Genomic DNA, 21,699 nt, shown 5'->3' with positions numbered 1-21,699 from the left:
ATAGATGGAGAGACTTACTGGATTTATAGAGCAAGCAAGAAAGTGGGAAAGATATGAAAGAGAGTCCAGTCACTCAACAAACAGGAGGAAAAGCAGAAAAGAAAGCTGTGTTTCCTTTTTCTTTTTGTCATGCCAGGAATCAAACCCAGAGTCTCACACATGCCAGGTATGTACTCTGCCACTCAGCCACATATCCAACCCTTTATTTTCCTTTTTTCTCTCTCTTCTTGTTCAGAATGGGAAAGAGATTAGGAGGAGGAGAGGAATTTGGTTTTATACATATGAACTAAATTCTTTTATGAGCTTCTGCTTGTTGATATAGCCAGTGCTCTGATCTAAATACTCTTGGGTGGCAGTTACCAGAAGGCATCTATGTAGAGAGAGGAAGTAGGATGAGAACTGAATGTGTCCTTTGGGATTTAGAGATCGGGAACTCATTTACTGAGAGCTATAAAAAGGAAAAATCTGAACTTGTTCCTAGACTGATCTTGAACCCTGGAATTCGGGGTGTTTATGGACACAACCTTTGAACTCTCATAGAAGAGCCAGAAAGTTTCATTTTCTGGTGTCTGCCTCCCCGTAGGTGTTATGTCGTCCTCATACCTCTGTTCATTTTGTATGCCTTTCTTTATTAAGAAGTATTAGCGCTGAGCCTCTTTTGAAATTCGGAGCAGCTTACGGATTTTGGAGACCTCCTCTCTTACTTGGGTTGTGAGGTTGGTGGTAAAATAAAAGGAAACAGAAATGACAAGTTTCATGAATACTAGAGAAGTGTCACCATAAAACTCTGCAAAGCTGGGGGCGGGGGAGAGAAAGAAAGGAAGAGAGAGACAGACAGAGAGAGGTTATGAAGGAGTATGAGAGGGAATTATTTATCTAGGCTGTCTGAGAATGTGACTTTTCCAGAGTCATTAAAATGCTGCTGATAGTTCTGAACGTCTGAGCAGGAGCTGAGCTGCATTTCCAACAAGCTCTGAGGCGCCGCGGACTCCTGGACCACACTGATGCAGGGTCTAAAAATTTCCTGTCCCATAGAGGGCGCAGCTGTGCTAGGTAAAATTAATTCCGTAAACCATCTATCAAAGTCGGTTAAGAGTGAAGACGGAACGAAACCGGAAATCGATGTGTGAACTTTAAGATCTTCAGCCGAATGTGAGTCCCAATGAAGCGATTTCGGCAGAAGTGTGAGGCCTCTAAATTCGTCTAGGCAAATAAACTTTCCCAATTTCCCGGTTTGGAGGGCTCTGCGTTTCTGCTTGCTCAGACTGGAGCCTGATCACAGATCACCCTGGCTCAGAAAAACAGAAGAAACCAGGGGGAATTGTGGCATTCTTTTGTTAAACCTTTCCATCCTTATCTTTTCTTTCCTACTTTTTATATAACACTTCAAAGTGGAACCTAGGGTGCACCGGCTTGTCAATTCGGTGACGCGCCTGCAGTTTGGGAATCTCGAGCTGCTGCTCTTTGTCTTCTTGCTCCATCTGTTCCTGATTTTGCCAGCGCAGCCACCCTGGGGAGGGCCAATCCCGGGTAGAAATGGGGAGGCTTTAATATTAATGCAAATCTTATGAAATTGGTTTACTTTCTGTGTGAACCAGGGAAAAAGAAAAAAAAGATTAAAAGCAATGGAGGCAAAAAATGAAACGCAAAATACTACTGGAGGTGCCGGGGATTGAACCCGGGGCCTCGTGCATGCTAAGCACGCGCTCTACCACTGAGCTACACCCCCTGATACAACTATGCTCTCGGGAATATATTCAAGGCAGAATGCTGTTTTTTGATACGTTTTAGAAGAGTCAGAAGCAGTAAGCCAAAATCTAAATCTAGGTCCTGTGTCCTGCCTCTCTGAGAGTCCAGAAAAGGGACATTTTATTTCAAAAGTCTCCGTCTGCTGGGTGCCTCCCCTGCCGCCCCTAGAAGACCCCGGGGCGAAATATTTTCTCTGCTGTCTTCACTTTCCCCGCTTCCCCCGCTTTTTTAAAGGACTGCAGGAAATCACTAAGTGTAATGCAGAGGGAGGAAAGAGGGCTATAGAAAGAGTGATTATATCAGAACCAGATGAGGCCACAGCGGGTCCTGTGGGACCCTGAGGCCCGGAGGCTGAGATCTGAGCCCCAGGCGTATTTGGCACGAGAAGGCAGAGGGGTCGCTCCAGCTGTGATAGTGCCCAGTTTAGGGGCAAAATCCCAAACTGCTAAATATCAGAAATCAAGACGCTATTAAATTATTCAAAGAGTAGCAAAGGAAGCCTTCCAATGCATTTCATAAAGTGACTGTAACATTGGCCACGAACTTTCAGTTTTCCCCCAAAATCAAATGAAAACTTCAGGCCTATTTCACATATGAAATTTAGTGCTCAAATCTTAAATAAAATAGTAAACAGAATCCAATAGCACATTAAAAATAGTAACATAGTTTGTCCAAGTGGGGTTTATTCCAAAAATCACAAAGGTCATTAATATAATCCTTCATATTGATAAATGCAAGGGGAAAAATCTTACGTGATTATCTCCACAGGTGCAGAAAAGACATTTGACAAAAGTCAAAATGTGTGTAATATTAGAATGGGTTGAATAGATCTTTTAAAATTAATGACCTTATTTAGAAATAGGGGATTTGTAGATGTAATTATTTAAAATGGCACACTAGATTAGGTAAGTCCTTAAAAAGGCTATGTGTTGATAGTTAACAGACATTGGAACGGTGCAGTTACAAGCCAAGAATTGCTGGGGGCCACCAGAAACCAAAATGAGGGAAACAAGGATTCTTCTCTGAGACTTTAGAGGAGCGCGGCTCTACTGACACCTTGATTTTGGATTTCTGATCTTGAGAACTGTGAAAGAATAAATTCCTATTGTTTTAAGTCACATGATAATTTGTTACAACAGCCCTGGGAATCTAGTGCTAATTGCTAAAATCACTCAACAAAATATGAATGGATGGACACTCTTCAACATGATAAAATATGTATATCCTTAAGGTCCTAAAAGAACATTTTAGTTAATTGCAAAACACTAGAGTTTTACTACTAAGGGCAGGAACAAAGTAAGGATGCTTGTGCTGCTTCCACTGCCATGCAATATTGGATTGAAAACAATTGACAAAGCAATTAACAAGAAAATGCAGTATTGAATATAGTGCGAATATTGTATACACATGTATGTAAATGGAAAAATGATAACTGTTGAAACTATTCCAGGAATGGGGGGGGTGGAGCCGCAGGGATAAAGGACAATGATGGAGGGAGTGAATTCAAGTATGATATATTTGATATATTGTAGGAACTTTTGTACCCCCACCCAGCACAACAATTTTTAAAAAAGAAAGAAAGAAAAGAAAATGCAGTAGCAACCGAACACTGAGGCTTTGGCGTAAAGACAGGTTTACAGATAAATTGCATAGAATAGAGAGTCCAGAAATAAATCCTTGCATATAAGGACTTCAAAAGGGTGTCAAGTGTATTCAAAGGTGTCAAGACTACACAGCAGGAAAAGGACAAGATCTTCAAGAAAGCTTTGTGTTTATTTTTATAATCTGTCACTTAATTAAAATTTTTCATTGTTTTATAGTAGCTTTTTTTTGTTCTTTTGGATTTTTCAGATATGTAATCATAACTCTAAATCACAACATAGTTTTTCCTGCTTCTTTTCCATTCTTACGTCTTTAACTGCAAAGGTTTAGGAAAGTGATATCCACATGCAAAAGGATGAAGTGAGCCCTTACCATAGACCATATACAAAAATTAACTTAATTAAAGACCTAAACCTATAAAACTCCTAGAAGAAAACAGGAGGACACCTTCAGGACCTTGGATTTGGCAATGATTTCTTTGACATGACACCAAAAACACAGGCAGCAAAAGTAAAAGTAGGTAAATGGGATAACAGAAACTTTAAAAAATTCTGCATTGAAAACAGTCAACAGAGTGAAAAGACAACCTACATAATGGGAGAAAATGTTTGCAAGTCATATATCTGATAAGGGGTAAATATCCAGAATATATAAAGAACTTCTTCAACTCCACAACAAAATTACAAATAACCTGATTAAAAATGGGCAATAGACTTCAACAAACATTTATAAAAGAAGATATACTAATGGCCAATAAGCATATAAAAAGAGCTGAACATCACTAATCATTAGAGAAATCAAAACCACAATGAAAAAGACAAAAACACAATGAAATGTTACCATATGTCCATTAGGATGGCCCCTATCAAAAGAACAGAAAATACCAAGCATCACTGAAGATGTGGAAAAGTTGGAACACTTGTGCACTGTTGGTGGGACTATAAAATGATATAGCCCTTTTGGAAAACTACTGTATGATCCAGCAATCCTACATCCTGACGGTATTCAGAAGAATTCAAAGAATGATCTCTAAGAAATATTTGCACACCCATGTTAATTGCAGCATTATTTGCAACAACTAAGAAGTGCAAGCAACCCTAGTGCTGTCAAAACAAGAATAAACAAAATGTAGTATTTACATACAATGAAACATTATGCAGTCTTAAAAAGAAGGAAATTCTCACCACATGGAGGAACCTTTAGGACATAGGCTAAGTGAAATGAATCAGTCACAAAAGGACAAATACTTTATGATTCCACCTATATGACATATCTAAAGTAGTTAAAAATCATAGAAATGGAAAATAGAAATATTGTTTCCAAGGGCTGGTAGTAAAGGAAAGGGAGAATTAGTACTGGTGGATATGGAGTCTCACTATTGAAAGATGAAATACTGTAGAGATCTATTACACAACAGTGTAAGTATTTTTAATACTCCTGAACTGTACACTTAAAAATGGTTAAAAAAATAAATTTAATGTCATTTTTTTAACCTCAATACAAATACGGGATAAGATATTTCCAAACATCCACTTGCTGAGGCTGTTTGGGGCATCGGTACATTGGGTTCATAAAATACATTGCCTCCATTTGTGTTTATGTTTGAAAACTTCAATAACTAAATTTTTAACGAAATAAAAATGAGCCAGGCGCTGGTGGCTCACCCCTGTAATTCTAGCTACTCAGGAGGCAGAGATCAGGAGGATTGAGGTTCCAAGCCAGGCTGGGTAGATAGTTCATGAGACCCTATCTAGAAAAACCTTTCACAAAAATAGGGCTGGTGGAGTGGCTCAAGGTGTATGTCCTGAGTTCAAGCCCCAGAACAGCAAAATAATAATAATAATAATAATAATTTAAAAATAAAAATTAGGTAGGGCTCCTTTACACCCTCATGGTGCACACCATGGTCCTTTTATCTTCCTCTCCCCAAATACTTAATTGCATATTTGTTATTGGAGGAAAAAATGTTTTACATATCAGACTCTCTACCTATTTTTCTTAAATAACAGAACAATGACAACAACAACAAAGCAAAAACAGAAAAACTCTCTCATCCTACTTCCTCTGAATCTGTTGGCTGCCGGGAACTCTGTGGAGTTATGAAAAACACAAATAATGACATGAAATAGATAAGGATTTTTGATAAAATGGAGTCCAGAAATTCAAGAATCTCTTCTTGTGAATTAGAGGAATGAGTCACAGTAGAGGTGAAATAATTTGCTTGAGGAAAATCATTATTCCACATGATATACATAGTGGTATGCGGCCATTTAAGAAAAAAGAAGAAAGAAAGAAAAGAAAAAAATGTTCACAGATGGTAAGAGTTTTGTTGCCTTTTGGGTTCCTGATTCAGTTACTAAAAGATTTGAATTTAAATCCTGGCTTGTCCTTGTCAGCTTTTGCCCTGAAGTATGATTTCAAGTATTTATGGAACTGCTTTAATACACAAGCTCCTCTGACCCCCTGTCCTAGAAAACAAAGTGTCATATTCGCCTAGAATGAGCTGTTCATTGCACATTAGCACATTTGTTAGTCTCAGACGCTGTCTCTCTGTACTGATTCTCTTTCATGGCAAAGATAGTAGGTTCACCTCCTTAGGAAAGTTTAGTGGTTAAACATAGTCCAGAGACAAGAATTAGGGAAATATTTAGAGAAAAAAAAGCTCATTCTTATGCATTACTTTTCATGATCTATGAAGAGATATGGATCATGTGAGTATGAATATATAAATTCTAAAACAGAATCCTATTAGGATCCAGGATGGAGGGGTCTGTTACATGGGCTGACTGCCAAACTCTTCAGAGGCACAGTTCTGGTGAGGTCAGCCTTGAGTGTGTGTAAAAGGTAATGGGAAATGCTTAGAACTATCTGTTGATGTTAGCGTTCTGGTGAGCCCCTCTTGATCCACTTTATCATATTGAGAAAGGGGAGTACATATCTTGACTACCATGTACTGATTCACATTGCCCCTCAGAAACCCTGATTTGTTGTTGGTTCAGATCTTTAAAAATTCAAGATATATTTTATGCTGCAACTTCTTAACACTATAAATGGATGCTTCCCCATTGCTAACATCTACTCAGATAACTGAACTAATAGTTCTGATTTGAGCATGACACTTTGCTAAAGGGTTAAGAGTAAATGTCTATACTGACAGCTCATAACTCTTAGTCATATAGTCACTATTTTACAGTGCTATGAGATGGCAACACAGGGATTTTTAATTGCCTTGGGCACCTCAATCAAAATGAGGTGGAAAAATATTAATTATTTATTAGAAGAAAAATCCACATATGACAAATTCAATTATGAATACTGATACCTATTCTAAAGTTAGAACTTCTCAGCTAAAGAAAACTCACTAAACATCTGCTGCCCATATTGAAAATATGGTTTCTCAAAATGGTTTTAAGAATCCGGATATTTCAAAAACAAGAGTTGACCATCAAGAAAAATATTGGCCATCTCAAAACTCTAATACACAATAAGTTACTTTGATATTCCCAAGATAGCCATTTGGTGTTGCCTAAGACATTCTTCAGAATTTGGATGCTTATATTAAGTGAAAGCACCCATAAAATGGTAAAACAAATGTGTCTGAGAGGTGTCCCAGGTTGCTCAGAAAGCTTGGAAGTGTGTGTTGAATCAGGAAAAGGAAGGGAAGAGAGAGAAGGTGCGTGTCTGTACTTTCTGATTCTCCTGCTTACCTTAACTTGTAAAATGATCTGACCAAGCGCTGCTTCAAGCCAGTCACAGCCAAAGGCTTAAACTCATTTAACACAATCAAGAACTTCTGCCTGGATCCAAACCTTGCATTAAACTTTAAAACTTACGCTAAGCAGAGTCAGGAACAGTTAACAGTGAGTCAAAGGGATACATACACAGTATAGAAATGGGGCAAGAGATGGGAAGCGGAGTGAGCAAAGCAATTCGAGGAAGGCTGACATGGGAAAGAGGAGTGGGGGAATCCGCGGGAATGTCCCTGTCCTCTACAACAATCTGAAAATCTAGGGCTCTAAGAGAATTTCTTGTGGACTGCGCGGTTTTTCTTTCTTCTTTTCTCTTTCTTTCTTTTCCTTTTTGTGTTTTTTGTTGATCGATAATACTGAGAAATGTAACCAATGTGATTAGGCTTGTTTATTTTATTTTCTGTTATTTGGGAAGGGGGCTGGGGGAAGGTCTGGAATCCTGAGCGAGTCGTTCATCTTATCTCTCGCACGCGAGGAGATGCCAAGACCCTAGAGCAGAAACGCGCCGATATTAAAAGCAAAACGGAGTTGTTTTGTTTCGTTTTCTCGGATTAGAGTATGAGTTAGAGCTGACAGAGGACGAAAGTGTCCAAAATGAGGACAGCAACAGCCATGTCTCTGCAAAAGATGAGAAATAAAAACTGGAGGTGCCGGGGATTGAACCCGGGGCCTCGTGCATGCTAAGCACGCGCTCTACCACTGAGCTACACCCCCTCACGGCCAAAGCGCCCTCAAAATCCCTCTATGACCTGTTACAAGCACACTCGCCAGCAGGACACATTACCCTTCATTAAGTTCAATTTTTGAGCCCTCTATATTGGATTAAGAAGGAAAACTGAATGTCATATCGCAAGTCCCCGTTCTAACTCTGGATTTCCACTGCCTATTCGACGCCCGGCGGCGGCCACGTTCAGGGACAAAAGTGGTGATCCGTCCGGGCTATCCCCTAGGGAGAGGGCTAGGAAGGGGATCTCTGCTTTTGATAGTTGCCAGACAACGGGGGAATATAATGCAAGAAGATAAAAAGAACAAAGCCATGAACGCTGCCGTGGGGGATTTAGGTCCAGGGGAAAGAAGACAGGAGGGAACTGCAGATCGGCCCCGCCGGACAGCGGGCACCGCTCGGAAATTCGCCGGCGCGGGGTCTCGGGGCCTAGCGCCCCAGCCGACCGCGTCTCGGGGGCTCTGAGGCTCTGAGCCGAGAACCACCGAGACGCGCACAGGCAAGAGAGGAGCCGGGCCCACCGCGGTTACGGCGCCCCCTTCCGGTAGGAATCCCCCACCGAACGAAAAGGACATCAAAGCTGCGCGTTTTAAAGGGTAAACATCTGCAAAGGGAATTCTCGGTCTTCGTGCAGGTTCCGGGAGTCCTCAGACCTCTCCGCTTCTTGGTGCAAACCCCAGGCACTTCCCGCCATTCGCCAAACTTCGTTGCCACAGTTAACCCAGAAATGAGTTTTTGGAGCAAATTTTAAATCCTTTTCTAAGTTTTCTTCTGCTCTCTCCCACCCGTCCGATACGTGCGTAGTCTTGCCGATGTGAAGGAAACACCACCTTCCGTTTGATTCTTCCCCAGTTCTGGTTATGGCCATTCCGACCAGAAAGATTCGGCTGAGACGCGGCTGGCCTGACAGAAAAAGGCATAAAAGGCATATAAAGTGCATAAAGTCACAGGCGACCCTCAGACCCAGGGGACGCTGATGTCCTTTGACTAAGTTCAGGATCCAGTACCCCCAAAATATGGTACTTGAGCATTTGAAAAAACAGCAGAAGCAGGAACGTCTCTCTGGCCTTCTCTGGCCTGTTCTCCCCTGAAGATGACCTTAAAATCTGGCGGATCTTCCTCATAAAGTGGATCATACAACCCTCATTCCAACAGGGGTCTTCCTGTATCAGAAGGAAAAGGATGCCAAGAGAAGTCTGAGCAAACAGGGCTTGCTTAACTCTCCCATTTGTTTTTATTGCCCTTCATTCAATTATACTTCTACCTTATTTCATCAAATCTAGTATAACAATACAATTTTCCCAGTTCCTGTGGGTTTTCATTTTTTAATGTTCTCTTCTTATGTAAAGCTAATATTAAATTTGTATGCTTTTTTTCCCCCGCCTTGAGAAGGAGTCTCCCTAGGTAACCCAGGTTGGCCTAGAACTCATTATCCTCCTGCCTCAGTGCTGAAACTATATGTGTGTATCCTCACACCAGGCTTGATCTGTCTTTTGCTATTAGGTCTCAAGATGAACCTAGCAATGGGTGAGAAAAAGACTCCCTTTCCCTCTCCCCCCATCTTCCTGTAAGTGTTTTCTTGATAACACTGCTGGAGACCCCAAAGAAGAAAATGACCAGGAACACTTAATAAAAACAGTTGTCCAGGTAGGTCCCAACCTGGAGATGATGGCTGCTTTCAGAATCTCTGGAGGAGGACCTGGGAATCTTGTGTTGTTGAATTTGGTCAGGTAGGTTTGAGGACAAATGGGCCTGGAAATCTCTCCATGGAAACTGAAATAAACTAGAATCCCCAGGAAAGTTAAGACAGCTGGGCAAAGATAGGAAGGGAAGAGAAGGACCTGGGAGCAGGAGGTAGAAGACACATAGGAGGAAGACTGCTGGGAGTGGGATGTTAAAGAGTTCAGGATGTGTGGAACACATCTCTGTGTGGAGATCTCAGTTGCTCCCATGCTTCTCCAAATACTAGAGAAGAAAAAAGACCACCTGCTCTAAGTAGAATGTGCTGGTCCTTCTAGTCCTGCTTTCACAAAGTTTAGATGCTTCAGAATTATCAGTTGAGTCTGATGAAACATAAATTGGAAACATCATTCCCAGATTTCCTGATTCACTTGGTCTGGGGTGGACCCTAAAAATTTGCAGTTCTAACAGGTTTCCAGTGATAACAGAGGAATTCTAAGATGCCCTAAATTAAACTACAGCCCAGAGGATCAAGGGGAGAAAGAGATAAGAGACAGTCATTTTAACTGACAGTTTCCAAGTTAAACCAACAAAGAAAAAGAAAAAGTGTTCCACATTCCTTTCCTGTGTATTGAAAATTAGTCATCATGGTGAGCTTGCATTCTTCTTCTAGAAGAGGAGCAGAATTTCTGCTTGTTTATTTGTTTGTTTTTATTTGCAGGAATGGGATGTATCCATAGAAATTAACAAGGACTTAAAATCTGCTTTTGATAAAAAGCACTGACTCCTCACTTGGGCCAGCAAGGTAACTAAAGCAGGATTAAAGCCTGGCATCTCTGCCTTCATGTTGTGTCTGGCTCGTTTACTTTGGGTCAAATTTCTACTCAGTTTTGCACGTGGTCATACTTATCATTTAAGGAGTGTCTGCTATGATTGCCAGGGACATTCAGCTGTCAACTTTTACAACATCCAGTCCCAGATCCCCAAGAGCAGTTTCTCTAGTCATTTCCCAAAGCCTACAGTCACCTTGGATTCCAGGAACAGTGAAGCCTTGCAAACAGGTAACCCCATGTTGATATCACCTCCTAAATGGGAGTAATTACCCCATGACAGAAATTGAGGCTGCCCCCAAAACAGGAGCAATCATCTCCTGGGAATCAGATTGTCCCCTAAAAGCGGTAAGAACTCTCTGGAGCCACATTTGCAAAAACCAGGACTGAGCTAATGATCAAAAGTCCACAGTTTGACCAAGACTATGAAATTATGCACACATGTCACCTCTACCCCAGTTCTTCCTCTATTTAAGCCTGAAGCTTATGTCATTACCCCAAAGATGGGAGGAGACTCTTGCTCTTCTATTGTCCCAGTATGGTCATACTGAAAATTAAATTCCTTTCCTGTCTTTTCATTATTATTTTTACATTTGATTTCTGGCATGAGTGCCTGAACCTAAATTTTTAGGACTCCCCAGAGTTGGCTCTCTGCCCTGGGACCCTGGTAACGGGATGAAGAAAAGTTTGGTTTTGGACAAGAATTTAAAATACTTACAGGACATCCTTATGAAAATGTCTGTTAAATATTATGATCTATGAGTGTGGAACTCTGAAGAGAGCTTGATCTAGAAATTTTTAATTTCACATGTCTATAGAGGAGAGTCCCTATGAAAAATAGAAGACTGAAAAGTGACCATTGGGATTTGGAGATTGGAATTCACTAATGAGGTTCATAGAAAACTTGACAAAGAGTCTTTACTGACCAAATATTAGTTAGGTTTCTAAACTTTCACCTAGATTCATCTGTGCACTTGCTTTTAAAAACCAGAAAGCAAAGAATCCTACTGTAAAGTCAGTATATGGAGAAGCCCCCCCTCTCCCTATCAGATCACCATTGATGTCTGAGCAAGTTCATCCAGAGGATGAAGATCCTCTGGATAGGCTAAGAGTGCATGTGTGTGTGTGTGTGTGTGTGGTGAGTTTGTTGAGTTACCAAGAATTACCCTCTAATTTTCCATGTTCCATGTATTCATTTTTTGTTGTACTCTTGGAGACTTCGTCAGCCTTAAGAGGCTCCTTGCAAAGGCCTGAAGGAGGAACATAGAAAGTACAATGATTCCCAGCCCACCTGCTCTTCCACTGCTCCAACTCCATGCTAAAGGAAGAGAGAAGGAAATTCCTAGCCAGATACTAGGCATTGCTATTTCTGGATTACTTTGTTTGACTCTTTTTCTGCATTTGTAGTCAACAAGGATTAAAGATGCCAAGGGAATTGAAACCATCCTGAGTCCTCCCAGTTCTCTTATCATTTCCTTCTTTCGTAGCCTCCAGAGAGGGAGAATTACACAAGGCTTTAACAGCAAGAGCATTGGAGCCCTAGCCCTCAGCTTCCTATGCACTTCCCTCACTCTCCGTGGTTATTTTTTCACCTTCTCTTCATAGGATGTGGCAGAAGAATGGAAAGAATAGAAGTCTTTGGACTTTAAAGGGGAATTCTTTGAGAATCTGCTGGAATTCTATTCATATCCCCTTCAAAGACAGACCTATTATTATCTACAGCCACAAGAAAAGGGCAATAAGTGAGAACAAGATGAAAGAGAGGAAGCTTAGCACATATTTTTGTATATATTGCAGAAGACACAAAATGCAAAGTATAAATGAAAAAGAGGATGAGGATGAAGCCAAAACCACACAGAAAAGAGGGTAGAAGTAAAGGAAGGAAAGTGGAGCCAGTCAGGAATTGCCTTTCTTTGAGCAGAAGAGAATGTAGAGGATGGCTCTGGGTGGTAACTAGGTAAAGAAATACAGTGGAGCAGGTTAAGAGGCTTAGCATCCTCAGGTTAGTAAGATGACATGGGAGATAAAGAGAAAAAAATGTCAATGAAAAAGTCATTCTTTTTATTTTAGAATTAGAATCCAGTGAGAAAAATGAGAATTGGACTTTAACTCACAATGATCTAATGTCCTAATATTATCCCTATTTAGGATTTAGCCTTTAGCTCTGCTCCTCTGAAACAGGGACCTGTGGTCTCAAACCTGAACACTTCTTCTCCTTGGGGAGTTTACTTCAAGATTTGTTTCTCTCACAAAAAGAGATTTACATGTTATTAAACTTGTTTGTTACAACAAACATGATCTTGATTTTATTAAAAAACGTGTGTGTGTGTGTGTGTGTGTGTGTGTGTGTGTGTGTGTGTCTGTGATCCCTGTGCAGGGGCCATATTAATCTTCTCTGTATTGTTCCAGTTTTTTAGTGCATGTGCTGCTGAAATGAGCACTGCTTTTATGTTTAAGAATAGAGTAGAAGCATCCGTCTCCATCCTTGCTGAGATTGCTTTTGATTTTTGTTTTTAAAGAATGCTTAAAAGTGGACATTCAAAAATAATGTTATAACTTCAAACTAAACTTTGAAAAAAAAGAGGGAGCTCCACTAATAGACGTTCTTTGTATATTTATTGCATTCAACACACTTAGGAGGTGTCCTGTATAGATTTCAGTTTCTATTTACAGTGGGCCCTCAGCACCCAAGGGCTGGGCATCAGTGGATTTGACCAACTGCCCAGGGAAAATACTCCAGGACTGGAGGTGTAGCTCAAGCAATAGAGCACAAAGCCCTGAGTTCAAATCCCATCCCACAAAAAAAAGAAAAAGAAAGAAGGAAGGAAGGAAAGAAGGAAGAAGGAAGAAAAGGAAGAAAAAGAAGGGAGAGAGAGAGAGAGAGAGAGAGAGAGAGAGAGAGAGAGAGAGAGAGAGAGAGAAAGAAAGAGAAAGAGAGAAAAGAAAATATCCAGGAAAAAACATTCCAGAAAAGCAAACCATGAATTTGTAGCGCAGTACTGCACTGAACTCACAAATGGCATGATGTATAGGTTTTGTACTACATACTACAGGTAATCTAGAGATAACATAAAGTATATGAAGGGATATGCGTAAATTATGTGTAATGCTCCTAATTTCTATGCAAAAATTACTGTCATTTTACGCAAGGAACTTGGACATCGGTGGATTTTTTTTGTTAACAGGAGTCCTGGAACCCATCTCCCCATACCTAGGGACAGCTGTATTTAAAGGGGGTGAAAACCCAGGGAGCAGTGGAGGAGCCTGTACTCTGAGCTACTCAGGAGGCAGAGATCAGGAGGATTATGGTTTGAAGCCAGTCTAGGCAAATAGTTCGCAAGACCCTATCGAAAAAAACAATCATAAAAAAGGGGTGGTGGACTGGAGTGGCTCAACGTGTAGGTCTGAGTTCAAATCCCAGTACCGCAATAAGTAAATACATAAATAAAGGTGAGAGCTTCAAGATGTTTTGCATCTGTGAGTAGAACAGTCTTAACTTTTTACATTTCTTGTTTGTTCATGGTGATACTGTGATATTAACAGCTGTTGGATTGGGAGCAGCTCAGTGGTAGAGGGCTTGCCTAGCATGACCAAGACCCTGGGTTGATTCTCAGTACTGAAAAAATAAACGAAAACAAAAACTAAAAACATTAATAATTGCTTCATCTTTGCACCTTTAGAGTCAAGGTCAAGCTACCTTCCCAAAATAAATCTTCCCAAATAAACTGCTCGGGAGCAGTTTATAGTGTATAATAGGTTACTACTGCTTTATTCTAGGGTTGGACGTTTGGCATGACCACACTTTTGGTGGTCGTGGGGCCCCCCAAAAAACCTGTTCTATGGATTAATCCACAAGTGAGTTAATGGATGTTTTCTTGTCAAGACCAAGTCAAATTTGAGAAATTTCCAAGTCAAGCACTGGAGTCTTCAGGCTCCATGAAAAACTCCACCCTTTCACGTTCCTTGACTCCATTCATCTTAAACCAATAGGGTTTGCTAACCGAATAATGTTCTTTTTTCCAGTCTTAGGCCAACATGCCCTTCCAGCAGTACCTTCTTTGAAGTGTCCACGCTGTCATTCCTTTCAGCCTCCCACCCTGCAAGTCCGTTCGTGTCTCGCTCCTCTGCGTCGCTTTCCGAACCGGTGAGCTCTGGGCTGCAAATTTTCCCCATCCTATCTCACGTCATTCATTGGTCAAAGATTTCAGCGGGATTCGCGTTGACCAACCATCTAACAGCCTGCCCTTTCACCGTTCCTGGGATCTACATTTTAGAGGGCTCTGTAAATGGTGAACTTTTAGTAAATTTGAATTACAAACAAGGAACTTTTTATCAAGCGTGGTCTTCGGAATCCTCCTTAGAAAGTTCCCTCCCCCACCTTGATGCATTGTGCTTGAGCTTTACGTGACCAGACTTATTCATCGTTCGGCCGCGTGGCCTAATGGATAAGGCGTCTGATTCCGGATCAGAAGATTGAGGGTTCGAGTCCCTTCGTGGTCGCGGGCTTACTTTCTTTTTCCATCATTAAGATTTCAATAAAACTGAAAGAGACTTAAATTTTGATTTGCAGCAGTTTCCTACTTGTTACTGCCGCCTGGCTACTGGTTCACACGTAAAGAGGAACTGTTATTTAACCTGCTGTGGGATAAGCACTTTACAAATGAACAAGGCAAGAAATAGCGCTCTTCCTCAAGGAGCTAGAAAGGGGAAATGAGGGTGGATATGGTGGATATATTTTGTATCCACCGTGAAAATAGAAGAATGAAACCTGTTGAAATTGTTCTAAGAAGGGGGTGAGTGGGGAAGAGAGAGAACATGGAGTGGGTAAATCCAACTGAGATATATTGTAAGCTCATATGTAAATATCACAAGGTATCCCCCTATACAACTATTATATGCTAATAAAAATCATTTTAAAAAAAAGAACACAATAGGAAAAAAGCAAGGGACTGAGATTAAAATAGGGAGCACAAGCTGGAAGTGTAGCTTATTGGTAGTGTAGCACATTGGTTTTATCCCCAGCACCAGAATAAATAAATAAATAAATAAATAACTTCCTAGACCTAACAGCAGCAGTGGTTCACATTTACTGAATATATGCACTGTTTATTAATTTTCCTGTTCTAGAGCAATAGAAACTGAGGTTTTGAAAGGTGTGATTTTGCTACGCAATTAATAATGGACAATTATAAGTCTGGTAACAAACTAAGCCACAATATATTATTTTAGGAGATGGGTTTCAGTGTTTAAAACAAACTTTTATTGGGCTCACTGGTAGAACACTAGCTCCTTGGTTTGATCCCCAACACTACAAAAAAGGAAAAACACAATAAATTTTTGTTTGTTAGCATAATGTAGGGTTTTGTTTTTGTGTATCTGTGTGTTAAAAAATATATAACATAAATATGCCATTTTGATAATTTTCAGTGTAAAACTCAATGGTAGTAATCATTCTCACTGAATTATACAACACAATATATTTACAAGATTTTTTTTCACTGTCCCAAACTGTAACCATTAAGTAATAACTTCTAATTTCCCACTTCCCCTGTTCACCTTTAATCTACTCTTCATCTCTATAAAATTTTCCTATTCTGTATATTTCATATAAGTGGAATTATACAATATTTGTTCTTTTGTGTCTGGCCTATTTCACTTAGCAAAATGTTGACAAGATTCATACATGTTGTAGTGTGTATCAGAATTTCATTCCTGGTACAGCAAGTTTAGCATGTATGAGGCTATCAACTAAATACCAGCACTACAAAAAACAATTTAAAAAAAAGTTTACTGTCACCCAGTCAATAACAATATCAAAGCAGGATTTGTGGTCAGGTAAATCATTGTCTCAGATCAGAGAGCTACTTGCTCTGGATACACTGGGAAATTTCACCCATTAAACTCTGTGCTGTGTGCATATAGCTCTACTGGAACAAATGAAAAACAGAGCAGTATTGAAAGTGGTCAGAACACTGCAGCTGACACACTTTTAAAACGGAAGGCATTGTTATTGCCTTCAGCCAAAATCCCTGTCTCTACATGCCTTTTCAGTAAACGTTCTCCCTCTCACCCCTGTCCTGTGGAAAGTAACTCCTAGGCTATGTTTCACTGACCATAGCCCACTTCTCTTAGGGTATTTGAGCAAGTTCTTTCTGCGCTTTTGTGTGGGTTGGAACCTGTAAGCAATAAGTAGTTGGGCTTAAGAAGGCTTCCTGTGGCTAAAAGTCAGACAAGTGATTACAGGGAATGAACTCCCACTACAGGAAGTACCAGAAGCTTAATCTTGTTCCAGTAGGCATCTCACCAAAACTTATAGAGGGAGAGGTAGATCATCTGAACAGTTCTTGAAACTATTAAGGAAATTGAATCAGTAATTAATAAGCTTCTAAAAAAGAAAGCACCTAGCCAAAGTAGCTTCACTAGTGAGTTCTACCAAACTTTTAAGGAAGAAATGATGCCAATTCTCTATAATCTCTTCCAGGAGATAGAAGCAAAGAAAAGATTTCCTCATCCAACAAAGCCAGAATTACCTTAACACCACACTAGATGAAGATGTAAGAAAGGAAAACTACAGACCAAAATCTCTTGTGAGTACAGGAATAATATCAGCAAATTGAATCCAACAATTAATAGAAAAAATTGTACACCACAAACAAGTGGGATTTATTCCAGGTATACTAGGCTGGGTCAACATTTGAAATTTAATTGATATAATCCATCACATTTTCATGTCATTCTATCAGTGAGTGCAGCAAAAAGTTTTAAAAGCCCAAAACTCATTCATGATTTTAAAAATAATTTCAACTAACTAGGACTAAAGGGAAACTTCCTCAATTTGATTTTAAAAAAAATCAACAAAAATCCTAAGCCACATTATACTTATTTGCGAGAAACGTTACTTAATTGCAATATAAGTGCCACAAGGGCAGAAAATTTTATTTTACTTTAACCTTAATTTCATATTTTTACTGCCACAATTTGGGCTTGTATCCCCTGGCATGTAATAAACATTCTTTATTCACTGGGTGAATTCCCTGAATGTTCCGTAAGAAAAAAGAAGTGGTTGAACAAAGGAAGATGTATCTAACCAATGGAATGATTTGTAAGGAAAAAGAACGAGCATTCCACATGAAAAAAACCCAAGATCTATTGAATAAAAATACGTCAGTGAATAGTATGTATCTTATGACTGCCTATCTATCTATCTATAAATAAAAGTTACACACAGATGTGAATACAGAGGACAAACTATGAAAATATTAAATTGTTGACGGTGCTTATATTTGCGAAGGAGGTACAGTTTTCATATTTTTTTCAAAAGTTAAAATAGTACTCAGTTTTGTTTGTCGATTGGTTTGTTTCTTGTTTCCTTGCGCCCTGCCCGTGCTCTGCCCCAGCTCCATCCCCGCTCAACAGCGCTCAGTCTGACGGAGCAGAGAAACCCGAGTCGCACGAGCCTAACTTGCAAAGGAAATATCAGAGCTGGTTCCAGGGCCTTTGAAAATGGAAGCGAGCAGAGGACCTGCGAGGATTTCTGTAGACACAACTGCGAAGTTCGTTGGCACAAAAGCGCTCCAGGAAGTACAAAACGGTTTTCCTGCGGAGCAGCACAGGAGTCAACCCGGTAGTAATCTGCTTTCTCCTCGGGTAGCGCAGGGCTGAGAGCTCCTGGGACCCCAAATTCCCCGTCTTTCAGATCATCACTCTGTACTCTTGTTCAACATCTTTGCCTAAAATCTGCGGCTCCTTAAAAATGTCGCGATGCTTCCGTATCCATCCTTTCAGTGCCAGCGGTTCCTATAAGAAAAAAATCTATGTTATCATCAACTTTTTCATAGTTTGGTAGTTGATTATATATCGCTCAAATCAGTACTTGTTTCTAAATGGAAGAAAAACTGTGTGTCAGAAGTGGGATTCGAACCCACGCCTCCATTCGGAGACCAGAATCCCCAAGGCAGGGAAGCACAACTTGAGTCTGGCGCCTTAGACCACTCGGCCATCCTGACACCTTGCGAGAAAATGGAGATTTTCAACTGAAACAGAGATCGAGAGAGAGCGCTGTTCCTGTGACGTATATGATGACGTCAAGACTGTTTTACAACTGTAAAAGAAGACCGCCACCAGTGGATGGAAAAGAACAAAGATTTTGCAGAAGGAAAAAAAAAAAGTTTATAAAACTTGCTCGGGCGGGAGGGTGAGGGGAGTGTTAGGGGGGAAGGCGGCCCAAACAAAATACACACGCGAGTAAATGTAAAAAGGATTAAAAAAAAAAACAAAAAAAAAACCTCGATCCAAGCAAGAGTCTTTTAAAAATGGAGGCCCATGTCTAACAATTCTCTTCTCCATCCCCAGAAGGCCGCGCCAATACTTCCCGCCCCCAGCTGGCCGAGAGCTGGGAAGGACGGAAGGAAGAACGTCTTCGTTTAGGTCGCGGGTCGGCTCTGCAGCCTCGAATCGTCACTGAAAGTTTGATGGTGGTCAGCCTCCTCTGGGGTTTCTTTCTTTTGAAGACGGCGAGGAACAAAAAAACAAAACCTTAAGAACAGACCCGGTTTTATGGCACGGCCCCCTTCTCCGCTCTGTTTGGTTCCTTTTCCCCCAGAACTGTCCTGCCACTGGTTGAGGAATTTTCTGTTGGGCTCCGAAAGCGACATCCGGGAAAGCGCGACGCGGCGACTCCGGAGCGGCGCCCCGCCCGCCGTCTTCCTGGCCCCCGAAGTGTCCCAGGCCAGGTCCGGGGACGAAAGTTTAATTAATTATGACCTGATGGGTTTTTATTATCACAAAAAAGGGTTTTCTTTCATAAGGTAAAAGTTAGGTCTCTTGTGCATGAAGAGAAACGATTTTAGTTTCAGTAGGCCCAGTCTTAGATTTCCAGCAATTCGCCTGGTTTCACATTCTTGGCCTTTTTTGTGAAGGGTTTATCAGGAAGGCGACTCCCGAACTATTTCCCCTGCTGACTTCGAACCCGGATCCTCCTGATCTCTGCCTCCTAAGCAGCTAGGATTACAGGCGTGAGCCACCCGCACCCGGGACATTCTATTTTTGCTAATTAAAAAACAAACAAACAAACTGGGAGAGTGAGAAGTACGGTGAACACAGATTTCTCGTCCCCAAGATAAAAGACCTGCTGCATTTCTTTCAGCGGCTTTATCTATTGGGATGAAGTTGTGGGGGAATCACAACATGGCAATAGAAACTTAATTACCCATAACAAGTTTTTTTTCCCTAATTACAAAGTACCCATGAATTGTAGAAAATACAAACAAATCAGAACTAAAAATAATCTCACTTCTAAGTAACTACCCCGACATGTTTACTCTAATCCTTTCATATGGCATACATCTCCCCCACAAATTAAAAAAATGGTCATGTATAGTACATACTTTGCTAACTTGCTTTTATTGTTTAGACAGTGTCTTGCTAGCCAAAGCTAGCTACTAATTCGAGATTCTCCAGCCTCTGCCTCCTGAGTGCTGGGTTTACAGGCATAGCCCACTACAGAAACCTCATACAGGAGGAATTTCAGGTTTAAACAAGGTACAAGGATTTAGTAATTTAATTAATTAAGCTGCAATTTACTCCTGGATCAAGCTGGTGGGCATCAAGCCCTCATCCTAAAGGAACAGGGTCCTAAGGATTAGCTCAGTGGTGGAACACTTGTTTAGCATAAGCAAGACCCTGGGTCTGATACCCAGCACCATGGTGAAACAAACAACAAACCAAAAAACACTCCCAAACAGAACCTAAATAAGAAATATAGCCAGGTGCTGGTGCTCACACCTGTTCCTAGCTACTCAGGAGGCTGAGATCAGGAGGATCAGGGTGCAAAACCAGCCCAGGCAAACAGTTCAAGAGACCCTATCTTAAAAAAACCCATCACCAAAAATGGTTGGCGGAGTAGCTCAAAGTGAAGGCCTTGAGTTCAAACCCCAGTACTGCCAAAAAAAAGAAAAAGAAAAAGAAATATAGAACTAGCATTTCAGCTTCCTCCCAAATTACATTATACAACACTGAGGCCTCCTACAACACACAATGTCTAAGCCCCAAAATTTTTGTTACACTCCACTTCCTTTTCATGTTATTCCTCCCATCCCTTCCCCACCCCTTAATTGAGTAACTTTTCCAAGGGCAGAAGTCATGCTATCTTATATTCTTCCCAAGTCAAGTTCAGCTAGTTCACTGTGTATCTGAATCAAAGAATCATTGTCTTCCATTTGGCAAGAAGAGGAACACACCACCACTGAGTTTTCCTTTTTTGCTGGAAGGTGTGTGGTTACCACCTACATATACCCTGGACTTGAGATAACCAACAATAACAAATAGCTCTCATTTACCATCTAAAAGCTATTTGTTGTGAATTTCATAGTGTCTCTAAGAGGCTGGCAATTATGATGCACATTTGATCATCTCTGCTAAAGTATGTGGTAGGGCCCATATTGTTTTCCCTTATCCTCTTTTTTTTTTTCTCCCTTATCCTTTTTAACATGTCTCTTCTAGGCTCCTCTGCTCGTGGGGAAAGTGCTCTTCTCTGCATGCTGAGCTGTACCAAGAAAAAAAGAGCAGCTGAAGACAAATGTGCACACACACATTTTCCTGTGGCAAAAAAAGAATTGAGGAATGAGGAGTTGTTGAATCCCTAAAGTTTAATTAATAACTTTAGGTGTTCCAAGGAGTAAAACAGAAGCCCAAAGAATCATGAGCCCTGTGTTTACCTTCAGTGGCCCATATCCTGACTTAAAGACTTCAAAGGTTGCATTCCTGCAGATGAGCCAATTTAGTATTGATAAGTTCATTTAACCCCATTTTAAATGGCAGTTTAATTAAAAATTTAAATAAATACCCATGAGCCCAGTACCCAAGAACCAGATTATCAATAACTCTTAACCTATGCCCTCCTACTCTCCATCCTCTCAGTCCATAGGTTGTGACAATCAATTGTCTTGTCTTGTTCATAAGGGTACAATACTTTTATTAGACTCACTCTGATATATCCTCATTCAAATGAGAAGTCCTGGGGTTTAAATTCAGGGTCATAACCATCCTAGGCAAGTACTCTTACTTTTTTGCTTTAGGTTTTCTTTTCTTTTGATGGTATTGGGGTTTGAACTCAAGGGCTCACACTTGCTGACAGGCATTCTACTGCCTGAGCCACTCTTGTCAGTCCTGCTTTAGGTTATTTTTAAAACAGGGTCATGTAGATGGCCTTAGAACACAATCCTCCTACCTGTGCCATCTGAGTACCTGGGATTACAGTTATCTATCACCATGCCTCATTTGTTTGAGATGGAGTTGTGCTAAATTTTTATCCAAGTTGGCCTCTAACAGTTGATCTAACTGTGATCTATGAAAGCACACTAAGATG

The 21,699-nt window shown here is 40.6% G+C and overlaps 1 long non-coding RNA gene, 4 other non-coding genes and 1 pseudogene across 5 annotated transcripts; 1 reads left to right on the top strand and 5 right to left on the bottom strand.

Moving 5' to 3' along the window:
* Positions 1-1,657: 1,657 nt before the first annotated feature.
* On the bottom strand, positions 1,658-1,729 carry Trnaa-agc (transfer RNA alanine (anticodon AGC)). The gene has a single exon. It is a non-coding gene; the product is annotated as a tRNA-Ala (tRNA).
* Positions 1,730-7,742: 6,013 nt separating this feature from the next.
* Positions 7,743-7,814, bottom strand: Trnaa-agc (transfer RNA alanine (anticodon AGC)). Its single transcript has one exon. It is a non-coding gene; the product is annotated as a tRNA-Ala (tRNA).
* A 4,885-nt stretch (positions 7,815-12,699) lies between these two features.
* On the bottom strand, positions 12,700-12,775 carry LOC141410549 (U6 spliceosomal RNA; annotated as a pseudogene).
* Positions 12,776-14,761: 1,986 nt separating this feature from the next.
* Positions 14,762-14,834, top strand: Trnar-ccg (transfer RNA arginine (anticodon CCG)). The gene has a single exon. It is a non-coding gene; the product is annotated as a tRNA-Arg (tRNA).
* Positions 14,835-16,960: 2,126 nt separating this feature from the next.
* On the bottom strand, positions 16,961-18,876 carry LOC141425676 (uncharacterized). Its single transcript, XR_012450717.1, has 2 exons — positions 18,620-18,876; positions 16,961-18,131 (listed from the first exon to the last, which is right to left on the bottom strand). It is a non-coding gene; the product is annotated as an uncharacterized lncRNA (long non-coding RNA).
* On the bottom strand, positions 18,235-18,340 carry Trnal-caa (transfer RNA leucine (anticodon CAA)). Its single transcript has 2 exons — positions 18,303-18,340; positions 18,235-18,280 (listed from the first exon to the last, which is right to left on the bottom strand). It is a non-coding gene; the product is annotated as a tRNA-Leu (tRNA).
* Positions 18,877-21,699: the final 2,823 nt, after the last annotated feature.

Source organism: Castor canadensis, chromosome 8, assembly GCF_047511655.1.
Source record: "Castor canadensis chromosome 8, mCasCan1.hap1v2, whole genome shotgun sequence".
Lineage (NCBI taxonomy): Eukaryota > Metazoa > Chordata > Mammalia > Rodentia > Castoridae > Castor > Castor canadensis.
The sequence above is the reverse complement of the archived record's forward strand: the minus strand, read 5'-3'. Positions and strand labels throughout refer to the sequence as shown.